Source organism: Rhododendron vialii, chromosome 2a (assembly GCF_030253575.1).
Source record: "Rhododendron vialii isolate Sample 1 chromosome 2a, ASM3025357v1".
Taxonomy (NCBI): Eukaryota; Viridiplantae; Streptophyta; class Magnoliopsida; order Ericales; family Ericaceae; genus Rhododendron; species Rhododendron vialii.
The window spans coordinates 11433371-11456056 of NC_080558.1; the positions used below are offsets into that span (position 1 = coordinate 11433371).

The window sequence follows — 22686 nt, forward strand, 5'->3', positions numbered from 1 at the left end:
GCATCTCCAACCCTTGACTTCATATTGGAGATGTCAAAATTTTTTTGAAGGCTTACGTGTCGTTTGGCATCTCTGATTTGATATCAAAGCCTCATCTCTAACCCTTATGCCAAATTCTATTTATTTGACATCAAACTATATCCCTCTCTAACCCTTAATGTCAACCCCTATAGAAAAAAAAAATACAGCTCAAACTTTGAAAGGAGAAAAATTCAAACGGCACATTTTCAAAATCATAACCGTCAGTTTTTGAAATTTGGCATGTGTGTTCATCCATGTCAAAATTGGCATGCTTTCTCCCCCCTTCATCCATGTCAAAAGCCACGTAAGTTTAATTTGGCCTAACAGAAGACATCTGGATTGGTTTGTGAATTAGTGTCAAATTTGAACGTTACAACCTCCACATCACATTGGAGATGCTCACATATATATCAACCCAGTGGTCTAAGACTTTGATTATAAATACTCATATAATGTTATTGTTTATAAATATGAGTGAGTAAGTTTTTCTCAAGTACCAGATTTCGTAAGTATACAAGCGGCCGCCTCATCTCTTTCCAAATACGCAGCAATGGGAAGAATGTTTTGTCCTTTATTATTCACCATCTCCCAACAATTTGGACAAGTTGATAAAAGCTCCTTCACTAAGCTTACATCTCCTCGAGCAGCTGCTGTGTGAAGAGCCGTTTCTCTGTTGTCATTGTTTGTAGCAACATATGCCACCCATTTATTCTTTTCTAGTATCATCTTAACTGCTTTAAGGTTCTCATAGCTTACAGGTAAGTCAAGAGGTGTCCATGCGTGTATGGATGGGTATAGGAAATCTGGAAAAGAAGATCACAGAAATAGAAGCTGAAAAAAAGGAAATATATACTCTTTGTGGCTCAAAACACAAATGTACATACCGTCACCGATATGTAACGTGTTTACCCTAACCTTGTCCAACATACATTTACACACACAATAGGAGGTACTAGTTGTTTTCCATTAAAATTTAAACAACTACCAACTAAACTAATAGCTTTATTCCCATTCATTGACTTCTTTATCACAGTATTTACTCCTCTTATTCTTCCTTCACACACGACGTCTCCTTTGCTCTATTGGAGTATACTCTTAATCACTGTTTTATGTATCGCTCAGATTCTATCATACTTTTGTATATATTTGCTGATGGATTTCATACAATTTAGAGTGTCAGGAAATTACACCGTTTGTGAGTTTTATTCGATGCACAGAAGAGAACTCGAAGGTCGTTGTAGCTTGAGAAAAGAGCACTATCTAACCCTGTGCAGAAGGGGGTGTATCCTTCCTAAGCCAAAGGATTTTATATTCCTTCATCTATCTATTTAATTTTGTGAATTTGACTGATTAATACTCCCTCCGTCCCAATTTAATTATCCATCGTTCTATTCTAACCAGCTCAAAAAATAGTTATTTCTTTAAATCCGTAATGAATTTCATATTTAATATGGATCTTATCTGATAGATCTTGATTAGTTCTATAATAAAATGTTATCGAAATCATATAAAATATTATATAAATTACAAAATATAATCAATTAAAAAATAGCACAAACTCCTAAAAAGGACAATTAAATTGGGATGAAGGGAGTATTACTTAGAATTATAATTAGCATAAATTCCTATCACTGATCTCATATCCCATTTTCCAGAGATTGTCACTTAAGAAATTTGCGTTGCTTATATCATATTTATGCCATGATATTATCCTCGTAAGACCCCGAAATAGTTGAAACCGAAAACATAAAACACTAACTAGTTTTTGAATATTAAAATACTGAAAAAATGTACCAATACCTTTATATAAGACATAAGTGTACTCGAGTTTTCCACCTACTAATTCACAAATCTGGTCTTCCTCAGCCATACGAGCCTTGGCCCGCATTATGACAACATTGTCAAGAAGCAAAAACAGTTTCACGATATTCTGTTTCTCGGATATCGCGACTTTGATCTGCCTCACCTGCTTCTTCACTTTTGAACGCTCGTTGCTGTTCTTCTCCATACCTAGGACTCGTTTCATATACTTTAACTTCTTCTCAAGAGATTTGATCTCTCCCACGCTCTCTCCCTCGCTCTCTCCCTCTATCAAGCAATTGATTAAGAGAGTTAGATTCTGTATGGAACCCATGGAAAAGAAAAGAAAAGAAAGGGAGTTAGAGATCAGATATTGGACGAGTAAATTGATGGAACAAGTCTAGAAGTGTGATCTCCCCTTTTTGGAGGTTGTGATCCAGTAGAGGATATAAGTAAACGAATTACTTTACTGTGATTGCACCGAATTTGATCATATTAAAAAAGATAGCTGCTACTCATACTGACCTTTTTAAAATAGATCACACATAGATCACAATGTGGGGCCCATTACGGGTCTCACACAAACGATCGGATCTGTTCATTAGCTGTAAAAAAAAATTCAAGGGTCCTCAAGTAAATAATCAGCTCAATTTGATACCTATGGTGCTCGATCCAATCTTTTAACTTTTCCTTTAGATTTCAAGATAATGAAAAATTAGATGATTGGATCGAGTACTCATAAGTATCAGATTGAGCTGATTTTTTGTGGGAGCCCTTGAAAAAATGTTTTACATTTAATGAACGACTCGAATCGTTTGTGAGGGATTCGAAGTGAGCACCGCATCATAATCTGTGCACGATCTATTTTAAAAAGGTCCGTGTTAACGGACTTTCTGACCATCTGAATTTTCTACATCTCACCTTTGTCTCCACTCGTTGAATTTGTATATATTTTATATTTGCTCTACAAATTCAACTTTGGAATAATGCTTCATTTACGGCATATTTGATGAAGCTCACATGGTCTACAGCTCAGCACCCCCACCAACAAATTGTATATAATAACAGAATGAAGTTATATTGGAGATCGCTCGCAGAGGTTGCTCTATCAATCTTGGGTAATTGTTTTTCGGATAATTGAATTCGTTGGACAGAGATTGACATATTGAATGTGAGTCCAATATTTATTTGTGTGTGTTTATCATTCAAGCCATGCCTAATATATTAGCTTTCAAATTCTTAATGAGTTAATTGAACACAAAATTAAGAATACCAATTTAGATGAACTAAAAAAATTGGGCAAAAAAAAAAATTGGCATACAAAGCATACCAATTTAGTGCATCAAATGGTGGTGGTGTTGGCTCTCAAACAGGAAGAAATTAAACCAGCTTCGTAAAAGCATACAAAGCATTGGGCCCTATGCTTGAAATTTGTAACTGGAGTGAGTCAGTCAATATTGGCCTGTCTGTGGCAGTGGAGAAAACGCGGAACATGGCCCTAATCCTTCACTCCCCAATGGAACAGCATTGGCATCTCTGTGGCAGTGCAGAAAACGCGGAATGTGGCCCCAATCCTTCACTCCCCAATGGAAAGCAGTGTAGAAAACACGGAATGTGGCACCAATCCTTCACTTTGTTTTCTGAATGTGGCCCCAATCCTTCACTCCCCAATGGAAAGCAGTGCAGAAAACGCGGAATGTGGCCCCAGTCCCTCACTCCCCAATGGAAAAGCATTGGAAATTCAATAGGACATAAGGCACGCACAGGCGACAGGGGCCCTAGCTCATTGATTTAATCAGAATTGTTCACTTTAATGAACCAATTCATGCATAATATTAACATGGTGGAAAGGAAAAACTATATAATTGAGGCAGATTTTTTTTTCCCATTTTATTCTCTAAATCAGATTGTACAATTTTCCAAAACATATTTGATGCAGTCCGATCAGTTCATTTTTATTATTTTTTGATTTACTACATACTACGATTCAAAGGGCAAAGGGAGGGAATTTGAACACTATACCGATAATTTACAAGAAAAATGACAAATGAAACAATGAAATTCTGTGTGCGTGTCCGAGGACAATATTAGTTGGGTATTTGAGCAATGTTTATGTTGGCAGTTCTTTGATTAGTTTATACTATAAATGTAGTGAGCTAAGGTATGCATATGAAGTGTTTGATGAAATGCCAGTGAGAAATGTAGTGTCATGGACGAAAATCATTGCCGGGTTTGGATAATTTTCCTGCTTCATATTGCATCGTTCCTTTAACTTCCAAACTTTGTAATCTAGTGGCAGGATTATGCTTGGGAAATAACAATTGCTGAAGTTGGCTATGGTCTAGATGAACTCTTAAGTAGTCGAAAGAGTGTTTTGACCGGTATGTGTTTTGTTTCTTACAATGGGTGCTACTTCTATTGAGCATTTTCTCTATTAGAAAGGCGAATGGTTGAGAGAGAATCATGTTAGTGCTGATCGACTTTTTGATGGTTTCCGTCTCCATTCTAGGTCTGTAACTAACTAGACAAGGTTTTCAAATTTTAAAATTTTGTTCACATTTCAAGTATTTTAACGGACAGTCTTGGCAATGGATTCAATTGTAGAGGGGTCCTGATATTTTCTAATTTCTAATTGATGAAAAAATGTTAAGTTGGATTAGAACTGTTGAAGTTGGATAAGAAACACTGTAAAGACCCGGTATTTTTAATAAATAATAATAATTTCCAAAACAAAAATAATATTTTTGCTCGTAATTTTATTTCCATAATCGATTGTGCGCGCATGTATCCAGCGAGTAATTTTCCTAGTGTGTGCATGAGTTGCACCAGATCATTTTTTTTCTAATCCAAACCAATACTCCACAATCACCTCACCTCCTTCTCCCCAGCCGAAACCCACCTTCTCCCCCTGCAAAAATTCAGACTCCCCCACTCCCGAGAAATTATTCATTGCCCCTGGGGTAACACGTCACCTCTTGCCTCCACCAATCCAAATTTGACTTGTGGCTAAAGTAAATTGCCAATCCCCCTCTCACACCCCACCCCCGACCCCACAGTCCTTTTTCCACACTTTTTCCCCCGGCTCTCCCCCGGTCCCTAAAACGTTGCCGTTTTATTTTTAAAAAAAAATTTCAAAACCATCCCTTTGCAATCCTATGAAACAGAAACGTAATTATGAGAGCCTTAGAGTCAAAATTTAACTATGTCTCTTTAGAATATTATGATCAAAATAAAAATATCTGCACACCCATTCAAACGGATTAAAATTGAAGTACTTAATTTTTTAACCATATTTTTTAATATATAAACGGTCTCAAATTAATATATAAACGAAAAGTGCTCAAATTTTTACTCCATTTGAACCGGTGCAAAGATCTTGTCAATATAATCAGAAAAACAAGATCTTTGCACTGATTTAACGGAGTGAAAATTTAAGCACTTTTCGTTTATATATTAATTTGAGACCGTTTATATATTAATTTAAGCACTTTTCGTTTACAGAATACAAGTAAATACGTAGGTAAAGTAAATCAGAGTTACCGAAACAAGAAAATGAAAAGAAAAGTTAAGCATAAGTCTACAATCACATTAAACACAACTAGTAGCCCATTTAAGGGGATAAATAAGCAAACAAAAGACCCCCATTTATGAGAATAAACAATAATAAGGCTTTTGGCAACAAAGGCAGTCAATGCTTTTAGGATAAGAGGGTTTACTATCTGGGAATTATATCAGCAGGACCTTTTCTCTGTAAGAATTTCGGTTTCTTATCATAAAATGATTACTTTATCGCCATTTGTGTGGGGTACTCTAATAAGAGCATGGTTATAGTACACACTGCACTTTCAAGCCCCAAGATGTTTGACTGGATATGACCTCAACTAAGGTTGGTTTTGGCTTAGGCCCTTCTTTTAAATCCAACACTCAAAAATGTTAATGTTGAGGCTGACCATGTTTCCGGATGGATTTACATTTAAATGTTGGACAGATTTATGTTGATTAAAATTGTGGCTCATTGTTATGGCCTTGTCTACAAACAAGAAAGCTATAAGGAACGTAATTATGAATCTCGCTACACGTTATAGAAGTATGATGTCCGCTTTGCCGAGAAACCAAGTTGGACCACATATTTGTTTTCTAGTTGACATCAATCACATCAGACTTGTTGTCAATATGCATTTTGAACATGTCTAATATAGTTTTGAACATGTCTAATATAGTTTCGTCAGAGGTTACACCCACCAACCCATCATCCATAGTTTTGATTTAGAGCCTTTTTGTACATCTCACTGACATCTGGACACTCTAATTCTTTGACTACAACCTTTAGATCAATGTATGACATCCAATCAGGGTCAATCTTAAGTGGAGTCACATTCCCACCAACATACATTTTCCTGGGTCCCTCATATATATACCCTCCATGGTAAAATAGAAGTGTTAGAGCATCCTCATTGTAATAAGCAAATAAGTGTGTATAATCAAACTTAACAACAATGCTCAAAAAACACTTTACATTGCAATAAGCAAAGTTACAAGTCTTTTGGCAATAACCAAATTCTACCCATTGCATAACCAAACTTAACTTTTACCAATAACCAAACTCAATAACTTAAAAATACTCCACATTGGAATCGTCTCATTGAGAAGAATAATTTGGTGTGGTCGGGTACGGAATTGGAACTCGTTTGCGATTAGACAGATGTGCATTGTGTATTGTGGGTGTTTTTTTTGTTAGGAATGTAAAAATAACCAATGTGGAGATATATGTTGTTAAGTTTGATTATAAACTAAATGGATAATCAAATGCTGACGTGACACATTTTGGTTATTGGTTTTGATTATTACCATTGCGGATGTTCTTAGTGATGGACAAGCCATTTATAAACTGAAAGGTAAAAAAAAAACAGAAAACAAAAAGATGATCCAAACATAGGTTTGAGTCATAAAATAGGGCAATCAGGAAACAAACACCACAAAAGCTACTTACTTCTAGCAATTAATAGGGGGAGCATTGAATCTCTATATTCAATTCTAGAATAAAAACCGCTAGTCATTAATCCAGAATTAAATAAAAAAACATGGGGAATGATTCTGGTAATCATTCTAGTTTTGACCATTCTGCCGTGCCCAACTGTTGATCCAAATGCCAAACGGTTTGACCTGTATCCAAAAACCACAAACTTCTGGGCTCTAAAAAGATAAGGAAATGCCCAAAGCCCACCAGCCAAGCCCAGTCCAGTCTGAAGAACCGCGGGCCTGGGTTCATGGATCCATGAGCCCACGGCCCACTCACGGCTCGGTTTGGGCAGGAGCGCGTGGTTTATGGGTCGAAGCCCAAAGCCCACATAGCGTACGTGCTCCTTCCTCCGAAAAATTTGGATACCCCAAATGGTCCAACCTTTAGGCATTTTTTGCACGTGTATGCCCATCTATGGTTTCTCCTCAAACCAATGTGGGATTAGGTTACTTTTCACCTTCTCAACTTACCCACTATGAGAGAATTTATCACTCATCTCTTAATAGAATTAGTTTAAACCCCTTGCTCTAAAACCCACTTGGGCCCACCTCGTGCAGTGTGAGTCCCACCAAATTCTCTTCAATTAAATTTCAATTTTCCAACATTTTCTGCGAATTAGGGTTTAGAGTTTGTGGTGATTTGTGGGGTAGTATTGTGGTGGTGATGAGGGTTGGGGGTTGTAATTAAGGGTTGCAGCGGGTGTGGATTCAGTCGTGGCGTGGAGGTTGTAGGTGACAAGTTGTGGTGATTGATGATTGTGGTGGTGGTATCGCTTCGGTGGTGGTGGTAATGAATAGTGGTGAGTGGTGGTGGAAGAGAGAGAATGAGAGTTTTTCAGTCGCGAAAGGAAATGAGGTGGTTAGGAGTTTTTTTTTTTTATGTGAGAGGGAGCCCGCAATTAGTCAGCATCAGCGGGTGTGGGTTCAGTCGTGGCGTGGAGGTTGTAGGTGACAAGTTATGGTGATTGATGATTGTGGTGGTGGTGGTGGTAATGAATAGTGGTGAGTGGTGGTGGTAGAGAGAGAATGAGAGTTTTTCAATCGCCAGAGGAAATGAGGTGGTTAGGAGTTTTTTTTTTTGATGTGAGAGGGAGCCAGCAATTAGTCAGCATAGAGTGCAAAAAAAAAAAAGAAAAAAAAGAAAAAGAAAATCCACGTCAGCAGTTTCCGTTAGCAATTGGACAGATAGACGGCGGGTGCCTATTTTAGGGGGTTTTGTAAGTTCAGGTATTTATTTGGAAATAAAACGAAGTAGAGGTGCTTATGGAATATTTGGATAAAGGTTAAAGGGCGAGATGAAAATTTTCTCAATAGTTAAATCAGGGTTTCGAGTCTTTTGCACAGACCCCTTTTCCTCGCTTCCTCTCCGTCGCTTCCTCTCATTTCCGGACGTCAATGGACGACAACGTCGACTTCAACGTCGATGGAGTTTATGATATCGCAGAGGTGAAGAGAATTTTTGATAGGCAGAAGGTACATTCGCAATTTGGTTTTGTTTTACAGTAGCATTGTGGTGCATCTAACTTCTGTGTAACCATTGACCTGGTTCAATTTTTTACCCAGATTTGGAAACACTTCTGGTTCTGGCATCTGCTTTCACACCGTTCTTTGGGTTTGCATATTTAGCGTCTGTGGGAAACCATTGTAGTTATGTTCAATTTAGAATAGTTTTGAGTTGAGTTGAACAGTTCGACGAAGGTTCTCTAAATCTGGTTGCAGGTCCAAGGTATTCAACCCTATAAAGGTCAAATTCTCCTTTGAATCGTTTGGTTGGTTTGGATACAAATTATCTTGAGTGGTGTCTATAATATTCCCCAATCGCTTTTCCCTTTTTCCATGGCCCATATGCATTTGATGTTCTCTATATTGGCTGGATCCATTAGGAGCCATTACCAACAATGGTGTGCATTTCCATGTATCCAGAAAAAGTGATTAAATGCAGCTTGTATTCGGTAGAGATCTATAATATGGCTTTTGTGCATCTAATTTAGGCGCAGCTTGTTACTTCTTTGCAAGTAGGTGTTAACAACTACGCAGTCGCTCAATTGTCAGATACACCACTTTTATGGTGTGAGGTTTGGAATTTGAGCAGATGGAGGAGGTCATCAAACCACTAACATCTTCCATCTGGAGAGAAGGGAAAAAAAGGAGCAGGTGTGGGTGTATGACATACTTAAAGTCCCATATTTGTTTTAGGGTCGATAATTGGTAGGCCCAATCTAATAATCTATACTCAGAGATAGAAACTCGTGTTTGGATCTTGAATTTTTCAAGGTAAAGGAGAAAATGAGATTATTTTTGAATGTAGATTTAATACAAATTATCTATACAACACAAAATTGACTATTTTTTTTTTTTCCATATCTTATGCCTATTCCTTGTTTCTTCAGTTGCATTTTGATAGGGAAGAAGCTGTTGCCGGAAACGCTCTCCAAAAAGTGTGTTGGTCTCATGCAAAAGTTTATGAATAGCGCTTGAAGATAAAGGAACAACAGGAGAAAAATGTAGAGGTAAGCTGAATCTTTGTGATTTTAGGAATTGGCAAGTTTATTTGCAACTTATCTCTTCATGTACTGGCTTCGGGTTTGGTTGACCTACTTGGATACTAAGATATGTCCCGTTTCTCTCTAGTACATATTCAGTAATCCAATAGTAACACGAGGCATTGTCTACATAGTGCTTCCACACACTGATTGAGCAAGCAATTTTTTCTGCGAGACATTGTGATTGGAGATGGGAGGGACACCATTGTGTAGATGGATAACCGGCATCCTTTAGGAGTTTTGGATGCTAGGTTGTGTGCAAAGGTGGAATTTAATTTAAGCAGATCTCTACGGGCTGGGGTTAGCTCTATTGTTTCTAATAGAGGATGGAAATGGCCTAGAGCTAGGAGTGGTGTAACAAGGGAAATTGTGGCCCTCACTCCTCTTGGGTTTCTTCCTAATCCTTCTCAATCTGATAAGTAGTTTGGCTGACCTCTAAGCATGGTTCTTACCCTACAAAATTTTCGTGGGTGGCTATTAGGTTTTCAAGCCAAGTGCAGTCCCGGTGGAAGATAGTCTGGTGTGGAACAAATGTGCCAAGGTGGGGTTTTATTCTTTGGCTTCCCATTTGGGGAAAATTTGGCCACAAGGGACAGGCTAAATGGATGTGGTGTGTCTAGCGAGACACGGTGTGTGCTATGCACGATGAGCATTTTTTCTCTAATTCCCTATGTCTGTGCTTGTATGGCAAGAAGTTTTGGACTAAACCTCCTATGGCTTTGAAGGATGAGATCAATTGGGCTGCAGTTTAGGAAAGGAAAGTTTTTGGCGGACGCACTTTTTAAGTTATTGTCTTCTACTATGTATTGGTTGTTGAGGTAGAGGAATTCAAAGGAATTCTCCGGGTAACGGGGTAAGTGGAGTGAATGCTTCAACCTTGCTTGCGAAGAGTGAAGTATAAAATCAGGGCTAGAAATTTCGTATTTGCAGAATTCTAAAGATACTAAAAGGATTTGCTATGCTTTGAGGATCCAACTTCCCCCATTCAATTGCTTGTTTGTTGTATTGTTCTGTTTGTTGTTTGTCTTGTGTAGCTTGCGTTTTTGGTTGGGGTCTGCATTGCTACTGTATTTTGTAGTTTGTTTGGTTTTGCCTCTAGCTTTTGGTAGGGTTTTTTTTAACTAGTTGTGTTTCTCCAGGAGGTAGTGTGAGTTGCAAACTTTTTTGTATCGTTGTTTTCGTATAAAATGAGTTATTTACCACCAGAAAAAAAGGAAGAAAAGACAATGCACACACCACATTGTTATAAATGTCCAGTTTCTTTCTAGTACATATTCAATAATCCTCCGATAATAACACGAGGCGTTGTCTACATAGTGCTGCCACACACTGATGGAACAAACAAATTTTTCCTGCCATGTTAATCGCTTTGTTAGGTGGTTCCTCATCGGCAGGAGCACCACTAGATAATGCTACATTACATGTTGGAATATGGAATTCTTAAAAAATTGTACGTGTACATGTATCAGAATTTCATAGTGGTCATGGCACTTGAGTACGTGAATTGTATCAACACCATATCAAATCTTAACTTCACTTGATCAGGAGTGACAGTCTATGTTAACACAGCTTTAGCAGTTGGAAGAAAAGAAAGTGGTGGCAGTAAAAGAACGGGAAAAAGTCGAAAGAGAACTCGAGGAAATGACAATGGGGATGAATAAATGGAAGGAGATACCCCCTGTCCCGATTTGTTCGTCTACTTTTTACTTCTTTTTTATTTTTATTTTTATGAACTGGTTTACTATTTTAATTTAATATCTAGGAAAGTGAGGGGTATTTTTCTTTTTGTGTTGTAGGCTAGTGAGGTGGAGCCCGTATCTCTTTTGGACCCATGATATTTAGCTGTTAATATGGAAGGATTGTTGGAGCAAAATAGTGGTTTCTATTTGTGTGCTGTTTTTTATGGGAGGACTTGGAACTCTTTGCCATATCTTGTTTAATAGAAAATTACATATTTAGGTAGAAAGAATTCATTTTTTTATATGAGCTACAAGAGATATAGGTTCTAGCATCCTTTTTTTGATAATTTAGGCGACGTCTGAGCCAACTTTGGCCTTGATAACATGTTTTCTAGTAATTACAAAAGTGTTGGTGCTTGTCCTTTTGGTGGTTTGCTCCTGGATTGATCTTTTATTGGGAGTTCATCGTGGTAACGACATTATTTTGGTTGTAGGACATGGGCTTTTGCCCCATAAAGCCCAATTGGGGAATTTATGGCCTTGAATGTTGTCTACCCCCTTACTATCTTATTCCTCCCTAAATAATACACCAAAAACTCATACTGCATCCAATTGAGCCCTAATTTCAACAAGCAAACACCCCAGACTACCGGCCAATCATTTTGTGATGTGGTTTACAAATTGATTGCGAGGTGGACTTCAATCGGTGGTTCAGTAATAATCTCTATATAGTATAGCAATGAGTATTTTCTTCTCTGTTACCCTTTAGGCTGGTGTTTAATGCTACAACATTCAAGGCCATAAATTCCCCAACCGGGCTTTATGGGGCAAAAGCCCACAACCAAAACAATGTCGTTACCACGATGAACTCCCAATAAAAGATCAATCCAGGAGCTAACACCAGAAGGACAAGCACCAACACTTCTGTAATTACTAGAAAACATGTTATCAAGGCCAAAGTTGGCTCGGACGTCACCTGAATTATCAAAAAAAAGGATGCTAGAAACTATACCTCCTGTAGCTCATATAACAAAATGAACTCTGTCTACCTAGATATGTAATTTTCTATTAAACAAGTTATGGCAAAGCGTTCCAGGTCCTCCCAAAACAGCACACAAATAGAAACCATTATTTTGCTCCAACAATCCTTCCATATTAACACCTAAATATCATGGGTCCGAAAGAGATATGGGCTCCACCTCACTAGCCTACAACACAAAAAGAAAAATACCCATCACTTTTCTCGATATTAAATTAAAAAAGTAAACCAGTTCATAGAAATAAAAAAGAAGTAAAAAGTAGACAAACAAATCGGGGAGTACCACCTTCCATTTATTCATCTCCATTGTCATTTCCTCGAGTTCTCTTTTGACTTTTTCCCATTCTTTTACTAACACCACTTTCTTTTCTTCCAACTGCTGAAGCTATGCTAACATAGACTGCCGCTCCTGATCAAGTGAAGTTCATATTTGATATGGTATTGATACAATTCACGTACTCAAGTGCCATGACCACTATGAAATTCTGGTAATTTTTAAAGAATTCCATATTCCAACTTGTAATGTAGCGTTATCTAGTGGTGCTCCTGCCAATGAGGAACCACCTAACAAAAGTGATTAACATTGCAGGAAATTTTTGTTTGTTCCATCAGTGTGTGGTAGCACTATATAGACAACGCCTCGTGTTACTATTGGATTATTGAATATGTACTAGAAAGAAACTGGATATTTATAACAACGTGGTGTGTGCATTGTCTTTTCTTCCTTTTTTTTTTTCCTGGTGGTAAATAACTCACTTTATATGAAAACAACATACATAACAGTTTGCAACTCACAATACCTCTTGGAAAAACGCAACTGGTTAAAAAAAAAACCAAGCTAGAGGCAAAACCAAACAAACTACAAAATACAGTAGCAGTGCAGTCCCCAACCAAAAACGCAAGCTACACAAGACAAACAACAAACAGAACAATACAACAAACAAGCAACTGAACGGGGGAAGTTGGATCCTCAAAGCATAGCAAATCCTTTTAGTATCTTTAGAATTCTGCAAATACGAAATTTCTAGCCCTAATTTCCTCCTTCACTCTTCGCAAGCAAGGTTGAAGCATTCACTCCACTTACCCTGTTACCCGGACAATTCCTTTGAATTCCTCTACCTCAACAACCAATACACAATAGAAGACAATAACTTATAAAGTGAGTCCACCAAAAACTTTCCTTTCCTAAACTGCAGCCCAATTGATCTCATCCTTCAAAGCCATAGGAGGTTTAGTCCAAAACTTCTTGCCATACAAGCACAGACATAGGGAATTAGAGAAAAAATGCTCATCGTGCATAGCACACATCGAGTCTCGCTAGACATACCACATCCATTTAGCCTGTCCCTTGTGGCCAAATGGGAAGCCAAAGAATAAAACCCCACCTTGGCACATTTGTTCCACACCAGACTATCTTCCACTAGGGCTGCACTTGGCTTGAAAACCTAATAGCCTCCCACGAAGATTTTGTAGGGTAAGAACTAGACTTGGAGGTCAGGCAAACTACTTATCAGATTGAGAAGGATTAGGGAGAAACCCAGGAGGAGTGAGGGCCACAATTTCCCTTGTTTACACCACTCCTAGCTCTAGGCCATTTCCATCCTCCATTAGAAACAATAATGCTAACCCCAGCCCGTAGAGATCTGCTTAAATTAAATTTCACCCTTGCACACAACCTAGCATCCAAAATTCCTAAAGGATGCTGGTTATCCATCTACACAATGGTGGATGAGGTGGTAGGGATAGAGGAGTGAGAGGCAGAGGGGCGGAGGGTGGTGGTGGATTTGTACTTGCAGCACCAGATGCAGAGGCGTTCGACGGTGGCGGCCACAGTGGTGCCGAGGAGTTGTAGCGTGGGGCAAAATATTACTTTCACTAGTTGTAAACGCCGTATTTACCAAAATATAATTGGTGCCAGATAATAATGAGAGGCATTAATGCATTAGCAACGAATATTTGAGTGAAACAACAATATTTAAAAGGAAAAGACCTGGCAACAAATTTCAATTTTTTCCCTTTATTTAGAGTTGTATTAGTGAGTGTTGGGGCTTATTATGTTGTTTGTGGATTGTATAGTTGGGACCTTCTCATATCGTTGAAATGTCCAGTTCAATGTTAGCTCAATGCTAATAGTAAAATAAACTCTTTTAGAGTTAAAATTATATTCTTTTGGCTGAGAAAGGAGGGTGTGTGAGAGGTAGAAGGATGAGAAATCGAGGCTCAGGGACAAGTTAAAAAGGCAAATGTCTGCAAGATTTTAGATAATTCTTATTCTGTTGTCTTAAGATCAATCTACAAGACTACAAGTTCTTAACATTATTTTATTTCTCAATTAGCAAATTTGGATAAAATGCAGGAAGCCAGAGCAGGGAAGAGCGAGAACGAAATGCCTACTGCCTGTTTTTTGGAAACTTAACATGAGAAGTCATAAGGCAGTGTGTTGGATCTTTTAAGTTGGGGCTTTGGTTTGTGTTTTGTTTTTCATCTTGTTCATAGGCATCTGTCAAATGCAGGAAGCTTCCTTGTTTTAATTTTCTTGCCTGCATGCAAATGATACCTGAGGAAAGCACTCCACGAAAGGGAGCTTCTTCAGCTCTGTTCAATTAACACGGCTGCCCCAGGTTTGCTAGACATCATTTTCCGGGCCCATTTCGATGATCGGAACTGTTTTAGGAACTCCCCTTCCATCACGATTCACGAACCATGTCGCCATAAACATGGTTTCACTAGAGTCCATCATTAGAACAAGGAGTATTCCTTCGTATGCCTCAAGAGGCTGCCACCTGTCCCCTAGGCCCTATACTTGCTTAATCATATCAGAATTCACAGGGATTTGCTCCTATGTACTAATCAGAGACTTAGGCTATGTTTCCACTGATTGATAAGCTCTGAACCAGTCAATAGTGGTTTTATCTTCGCATTTGTTAGTTTTGCGTCAAATTTTTATGAGATATTGGTTTGTCTCGACGAGAGAAATTGAAAAAGTAAAAAATTATGACTTTTACACTAATATTTTGGAAAATATCCAAAGAATAGCTCAAAAAGTCAATTGTTGAACTTTTTCTTTGATATTTTTAGAAATATTTGCTTAAAAGTGACAATTTTTCAGACACTCAGAACAGGGTCTAAACTTTCTTCAGATACTCAGGGCAGGGTCTTAACTTAGTCTCTAAACTTGCAATGATATCTGGGATTACTTTCTTCAGACTCTCAAAGCAGCATGGAGGGAGAAAAACACGAGTGAAGAAGGAAGAGTGCACCCAAATTGCAGCAATGCATCAACACAGCTACACCACCGCGGTGTTGAAAAACTCCATCAGTCCATGCACCTCAGCGGTGGAGCAGCGGTGTTGGAGGCTAAGGGGTAGCAGTGCCGAAACTGTAATTTTCAACTCCAAGCAATCTGTCTCTGCGTGTACCACCTGTTCCTTTCCAAAAACAATCAAAACATGCACAAGCCACACCAATCCTAATATTCCAAAGCTCTACACCCAATCCTCCAAAAACAGATGGTAAAATTTATCAAAGCGAGGAAACCGATGCTATTAACTTCACATAATCCTTATTGCTTTTGCCAACCGGAACTTACCGCGATGGAAGACGAGTACGAAGATGACTTCGAAACAGTTATGTGGCCACTGCTCTCTCCAGCCTCTTATCTCCAATTTGTTTTTGCTAAGGACTCTTATCTCCAATGTTAACCCTAAGGTACTTGTGATTACCTAACCAAGTGTAACCCTTTTAAACTACCCACTAATTAACCACGTACACCCTCAAATATAGCAACCTATTAATTAAATTATTTTAGTACGGTACAAAAATAATTACTATAACTAATTATACTTTTACCCCCAAAACTATAATAATGCCGACAATGCTTACATTATGTGTAGAGATAAAATCTACGCATAAAATAATAAATAGGACCAAACATTAAAACCAAGTTTCTGAACGGGAAAAATTAATTATTAGTATTACGAAAAGAAAAGTTAGGGCATAGCAATATTCCCTTTTGATAGCTCACGATGGGATTGTTGTCTGTTGATAGGCAGCGTGGAAGTCCTTCCAGAATGCTATTGATGGTTGGAGTTACCAATGCCAGTGTTGGTTTCATGCATCATATGATTTCTATTCCATAAATTTATGTCTCATTAGATTCATTACCAACATGGTTTTTATTTCAGTAGGGGGGGGGGGGGGGGGGGGGGGTGGACGCGTGGGGTTATGTGTGTGTGTGTTACTAGTAGGCTTAATGACGTGATCTTATGGCGACTGGATCTTATGAGTTCTCCCACCGTGCGACACTCTTGAGTGTTGCCAATTTTGGCCTAACGACAAGTTTTTTGGTATGGTCGGTGGAATAGAGCAAGGATCTACTTGGAGTTGGAGCTTCAATGGACAAGTTTTTTGGTATGGTCGGTGGAATAGAGCAAGGATCTACTTGGAGTTGGAGCTTCAATGGGCGATGAAGAGGCGGCGGTAATTGTTGGCGTTCATGGATCTTTGGCTCTCGGAGTTTTTAGTCGTTTATGAGGATCGTTGTGCTGGTTTCTCAGCGGCCTTCCATGGCGTTCGGGCGTGTAAGGGGATCGAACAACGTGGGTCATTGCTGTCCTCGATGTCTGGTAGATTTGTTTCTTAGCTAGGGCGGGTGTTTCTGGTGGTGTGGTGTTGGTTGGCCTACTAGGGAGGTGGTCGTTGGTGAGGTGAGCAGCGGCAGTGGTGGTGATCTGCATAGGGCAGGTTTTGTGGTGTTTGGACTGGGCTTGGCATTGGGTTGGGTCTGACCTGTTTTTTACTTGAGTTGTATTTTCAAATTTGTGTTGTTTGGCACTTAGGTTTTATTCTGTTTTAATGTCTGATGTGGGTATTTTAGGCCCTTTGGTGTTCGGGTTTGGCCTGTTTGTTATGGATCTGCCCCTAGCGTTTAGGGCTTTGTCTCTTCAGGTGTTAGTCCAACCTTTGGTTGAATCCTCCTTTCCTCTTTCCCCACTTGTTGTACCCTTGTCAGAATTTTTAATAATATTTTTCTGTTTCAAAAAGAAGAAGATGATATTCTTAGTTTTGTTAAATTTTTTTTTTAAATTAGGTTTATATGAAACAAGGTTGGTGTTGTAGATGGTAGAAACTAAATGGGAGAGCTTGGGGCGATGGAGTTGGGACAGGTGCATAAGGATCACATGCAATATGTTTCAGTTTTAGTGCAGAAATATTGTGAGGACATGAAGTCATCCTACTATTGCTAGAGGAAGATGAGAATAAGGATTGATCATGGTAAGTAGTGGATAGGGATATGAATGTTTTGAAGTGGGTTAGAACGGGTTAGAACCTGAAGGAGGATTCGGATGTAAGTCATGATAAATTGGGGTTTGAAATTTATTACGGTTGACTGTCTTTTGATAGGTTAAGAGGACGGAGATGGGTTGCTTGCTAGTATTGAGTCTGATTTTGTAATTGCTATTGCAATCACATTACGTTTGGAGTTTATTTTGTTTCAAGTGTGACTGACTCTCGATAGATGTGGGTGTGTCTTTAGGCACGAGCAATTATCCACAACTTGCTAAAGAGTAAAGACGCTCAATGCTAGTTACTCCATAATTTTGCATTCTTCAAGGCACGACAGACGCAGTACTATGTTTTAGACTTTTAGTGGTTTTTTTCTTAATCGGCAATGAAAATTTCATTAGAATCCAATATGGGTACATTGAGAAAGGGATCAAACAAAAGCGTCATAGCCGGAGAAATGTGAACTCTTCCGCACGATATTATTCATAAGATCAGACAGAACCCAGACAAATGTTTCAACTCGTCCGCATCTCTCTCTAGAACCCCCCCCCCCCCCCCCCCCCCCCCTCTAGAAAGGTCATCTTCTTGCGACGGTTTTGGGGGAGGCCTTCGCCAATGGTTTAATAAACCCACCGGAACTGATAATTAAGAAGTCAATGGTTTTTACAATGCTTATCGAGCAAGTTGGTTGATTTCTTTTCTTGGAATTAGAGCCCGTTCCAGAAGTGAAAAAAAGTCCTTATATTTTAAAAAGACAATTTCAAGTTAAAAAATTATGGGCTTATTGAATTCTAAAAATGTGCAATATGGATTTTATTTGAAAAATCTCGATGGGATCTTTATTACGATGAAAAAAAAATTGAAAATTTATTTTTCATTTACATTATTTTTGAGTTTAAAAATGTGAAATAAGCTGCTTATTTTTTAAGAAGGTTTCTGGAACGGGGCCTTAGCCTCCCTTTTAAGAGTAATCTACTCCTATATTTCAAGACACAAGGGTGTACGGCCCACTAAAATACAATTTCAAAAGAGCGGCTCAGATTATATTGATCAAAGGGTTGCAGTGTATACTCCAGTGTTCTAAAAGAAGAATTTAATCGCCGATTAATCGGCGATTAGTCGGAAATTTGGCATAACTGATTAGATTAATGCATAAAAGGTTGAATTAGTAGGTCAGGAGGTTAATCGGAGTTAGTCGGCGGTAACTCCGATTAACCGGCGATTTGTCAGTCGGCATCTAGTGGCGATAAGTCAATTAATCGGTTAATGGGCGATTAGTTGGCTATCGGCGATTAATAGGGGTAAAATCTATAATTTTGAAAAATCAAAGGGTGTAACTGTTATATACTCATACTAGTTTAAGGGCTTTAAATCACAGTTTTTACGGCTTGTTCAACACCCAGTCATCGATTGATCGATTTCGGAGTCACCTGTCATATCTCTGTGTAAAACACGAAATCTCCGAGCCGCCTATCGTCTCTCTCTCTCTCTCTCTCTCTCTCTCTCTCTCTCACAAATTCGAGATCTCCTCTCACTCCATGTCTCCACCGACCTTGAACATTAGTGTTTTTTTTTAAAAGCCCATACCCATATTGACACGTTAGTGATTCTGGAAACAAAGTGTAGTATTGTTTAGTGTATATAAATAAAGTTATTATAATTGGTAAGTGACTAATAAATGAACGGCGCTTACCCAATACCAGCTGGTGTTATAATCATGTTAACAGTTTTCTGTAAAGGAGAGATTTCTGTCATATTTGAAAAACAATTGATGTTGTTGGATTGATAGATGAATGTTCAATTTTTTATGAGAGTTGTTATTGGGGAGTATTTATATATGAATAAATAAAAACCCGATTAATTGCTACAAGCCGATTAATCGGCGATTAATAGGTCTCGAAGCTCGAAGGTGGTCGACCGAGCGACGAACGCCAAGCGACTTTTAGAACATTGGTATACTCTCGAAGTAATACTATAAGTGCCCATCCTAGGCACATATATTACATTTTTTGTTTTTGAACAGCAAAAGAATTTTATTAATCTTTGAAAATAAATTACAAAGATTAAAAGGATCCAAAGCACGAAGCACCCGGAACCAGAAGGGAAAATAACCACCTAGATGGCAAGAAGCCAACCAAAGCATACAACCCCAAAGAAGAAGCACCACACCCAAACCCAACCAAGGCAATAAGACACCTAAAACAAAACCCGCTCCTGAGATAACTAAGGATCAATCATTACATTGAGAATCCTGAACATTGGTGCTTGTGCCATCTTTGGCTTCCATAGTCGTGAATTTGCTTATTATATGCTCATCATTACCCGAATAATTGGCTCCCAAAATTTTCTCAATAGACCAAGTAGCCCTTGCCTCATCTAGATGAATCATGTTTGTGCCTTCGGAAGAAACGGATAAAGCCGCAGCGGCAATCGCAGATCTAAACATGACACATTTTTTCTTCTTTCTTCCAACTCTCTTCTTAGCTTTAGGAATACCCAACATTTTCTCGACCGACTTCTGCTTCCAATTATCATTCCCCTTTTCTTTAGCCTTAACAACTGGGTCGAGGTCCACAACTAACTGGATACCATCAATAGATTTAACTTGAGCCGGGTTAAGCTCAACTACTTCCATATCTGCTGGGTTAAGCTCAACTACTTCCATATCTGCTTGATTTAAGAAACCCACTTCTGAAATATTCCAAAATGTTTTATTAAACTCCCCAACATCCGAAGCCAAATCATGGATCGCTGTGTCAACTCCCAACAAAGGAGTTATATTCTCTGTTGCAATTTCGCCATCTTCCAAGGCCAAATTGCTTTCCCCGACACCAGAAATTGAAACGAAACAAGTATCACCCACCACTGACTCCATAGCCCTGGAACTAGAATTTTGAATTTTGAAATTAAGATCTGAACCTTCAACTACCCTCTCCCCAACATACGAATTTGCACAATCATTGATACCATCCTGGAGCTCGGTGACCGAAGAGAGCTCACAACCTGACGGAGATCCATCAATCTTAGACTCATCCCCAGCGTTCATTGATTTGCTGCCACTGTACCCATTCTCCTTAGGCACATATATTACAGATATTTACATAGCTGCCATTGAATTGTTGATTTGCCAAACAACCGTTGTAGCCCCACCCTCTTTTCTCTGTGAAAAAGATTAGAAAAACTAAAGCTATTGAGACCGATTGGTGTCATCCTTATACACCCTCAAGATCTAAGAATCTCAAACCTAATGGGAGTCTATCGTTGACTGGCTGACTACATAAACACGGACACCTCTTGCACTCCTAATTGCTTGAGCTATATTCATTTATTTATTCTACAAATCAAATGACTTAGGCATCAGAAGGATGTTGGTTGGCACAACACTAGTGTGTTGATTTGTTATGCAGGTCGTCGATCAAGTATGCCGGAAATGGATTCATGAGTCATATAAGATAGTTCTATCCATTTCACACAGAATCAGAATTACTTGATAGGTGAAAATCAATGGAGTCAATCTAACACAATACCCAATTGAAGTACCGCTTTCTATAATCTGAACTGGCATCAACACATCAAGGTCAAACATACATACCAATTGTGGAAGATAACAAAATGAGTCTAACAATGAACTATTTTTTGAATTTCAACATCAGATCGCAATTTTTAGTAGCTCAGAAGTCAAGGTAACGAACTAGGAGTTTATCTAATCAGTTCATTTTCAGAGACATGCATCAAGAAGAACAGGTAAGCATGTGAGATTTGAACTTGCCAAGCTTGGCAAGGACCTCCTCTTCCGGTCTATAAATCAAGTCGATCATCCGCCATATCTGCACAATTACGCACTACTCAGTCCAACAAAATGACAGTATTGAATCATCTTTATAAAAAGTCATGAATGTAGATCTATTCCATAATCCGCCAATTGTTATTCTAATCTCCACCCCAAAAAAGTAGATAAGATAAAATATGAGTAAAAAAGCCACCTTCAAATTGCCATTAAAAAAAAAGAAGCCCTAGAGAGAGAAAGTCCCACATCTCTCTAGAAATCTTTTCCAGATCTACTGTTTTGGGGGGGAGGCCGCCGCCTCCTCCCCTCCTCCTCTTCCGCCTCGTCCCTCCTCGCCTCTATCCTCTCTCACCTTCATGCTTCCGGGTTCTGCAGGTTTCGGGCGAGGGTTTGTTGAACAGCGAGGTCTTCTCGGGATCGGCGGCGCCGACAAATGGTGGTTCCTCAAGCTAGTTTTCTTCCTTCGTCTCCAGATCTGAAGGCCTTGGACGGTAATAAGGTGTGTGCAGTTGGGTTTAGGGATTTTCTGCGTTCAGTTTCTTTTCTTTGTTTTGTTTTTTCTGGCAGTTCCCGTTGGCTTTCTACCGGCTGTTTTGGGTTTCCTCCAAATCAGTCCGGTTTGGTACCAGTTTGGTTGTTTTCCCAAATCTGGTGAGGAAGAGGTGGTGGGCGAATAATTCCGTCGCCCATTGAGGATTAGTCCGATGATGGTGGGTTGATTGTGGTCTCAATCTTGCTCCGTGCGCTTCTGGCCTCGCGCCGATGGCTTTTTTCGGGGTCCAGATTTCATAGGTGCTTTCTCAAGTTTGAACTAGGAGTCCAGTCTGTTTGGGATTCTCTTTTATCTGGGTCTAGATTGGTTCTCTTTTGGCAATTTCGCCGGTCTTGCTTCTGCAGGGGGTGCTTGCGTCGAAGTCATGGTAGTTTTGGTTCATTCTTGTATCTTTTGATGAAATCTGTATTGTCTTCAGGCTTTGTAATTATGAAATGAAATGAGTGTTCAAAAAAGAAAAAAATTGCCATTAAAAATGACGCTTAAAGCCACATAATTTAGGTCCAAATTAAAAGGGACTTGTAGCATACCACACAACCACCAGTACTTTTTTCACCATTATCAGACACGCTAGAAGTCCATAGGTACGACGTCACACGAGTTCCAACGGAAATCAACGACCTTATCCCTAGATTTTAGTAAATTTATACTTGATAAGGATGGTACTCAGGAAAACAACGATGCCTGCAGCTAAGAGTTATCACGGCATTCTACGAGTGGTGAACAATGTGTGAGCATGAAATGAGCATATATATATAACAAGCGGTGAACAATGAGGGAACCAAACTCCCATGAGCAAACTGCAACAAGGAAATTAATGCATGATCATGAACAGAATTCAAACAGGAATTGATGATGGCGACGTAGACACAAGCCGATAAGCAAAATTTTGGCCTTTCGTTTCTCTTGCATGCATGTTTCATTGGCTTCAAGGATTTTCATTAACTACAAGTCGGTCA

The 22686-nt window shown here is 38.9% G+C and overlaps 1 protein-coding gene and 1 long non-coding RNA gene across 6 annotated transcripts in view; one reads left to right on the top strand and one right to left on the bottom strand.

The window, feature by feature from the left end:
• The window catches only part of LOC131316426 (disease resistance protein RPP13-like), a 116691-nt gene that overhangs the window by 49587 nt on the left and 44418 nt on the right, over positions 1-22686 (bottom strand). The gene's annotated exons all lie outside the window — the stretch shown is intronic.
• Positions 7820-17635, top strand: LOC131316435 (uncharacterized). Of its 5 annotated transcripts, none has more exons than XR_009197119.1 (3): positions 7820-8313; positions 8404-9350; positions 17191-17635. It is a non-coding gene; the product is annotated as an uncharacterized LOC131316435 (long non-coding RNA). The 5 variants fall into 5 exon arrangements; XR_009197117.1 differs by lacking the exon at positions 17191-17635 and adding an exon at positions 14458-15111; XR_009197118.1 differs by lacking the exon at positions 17191-17635 and adding an exon at positions 14615-15111.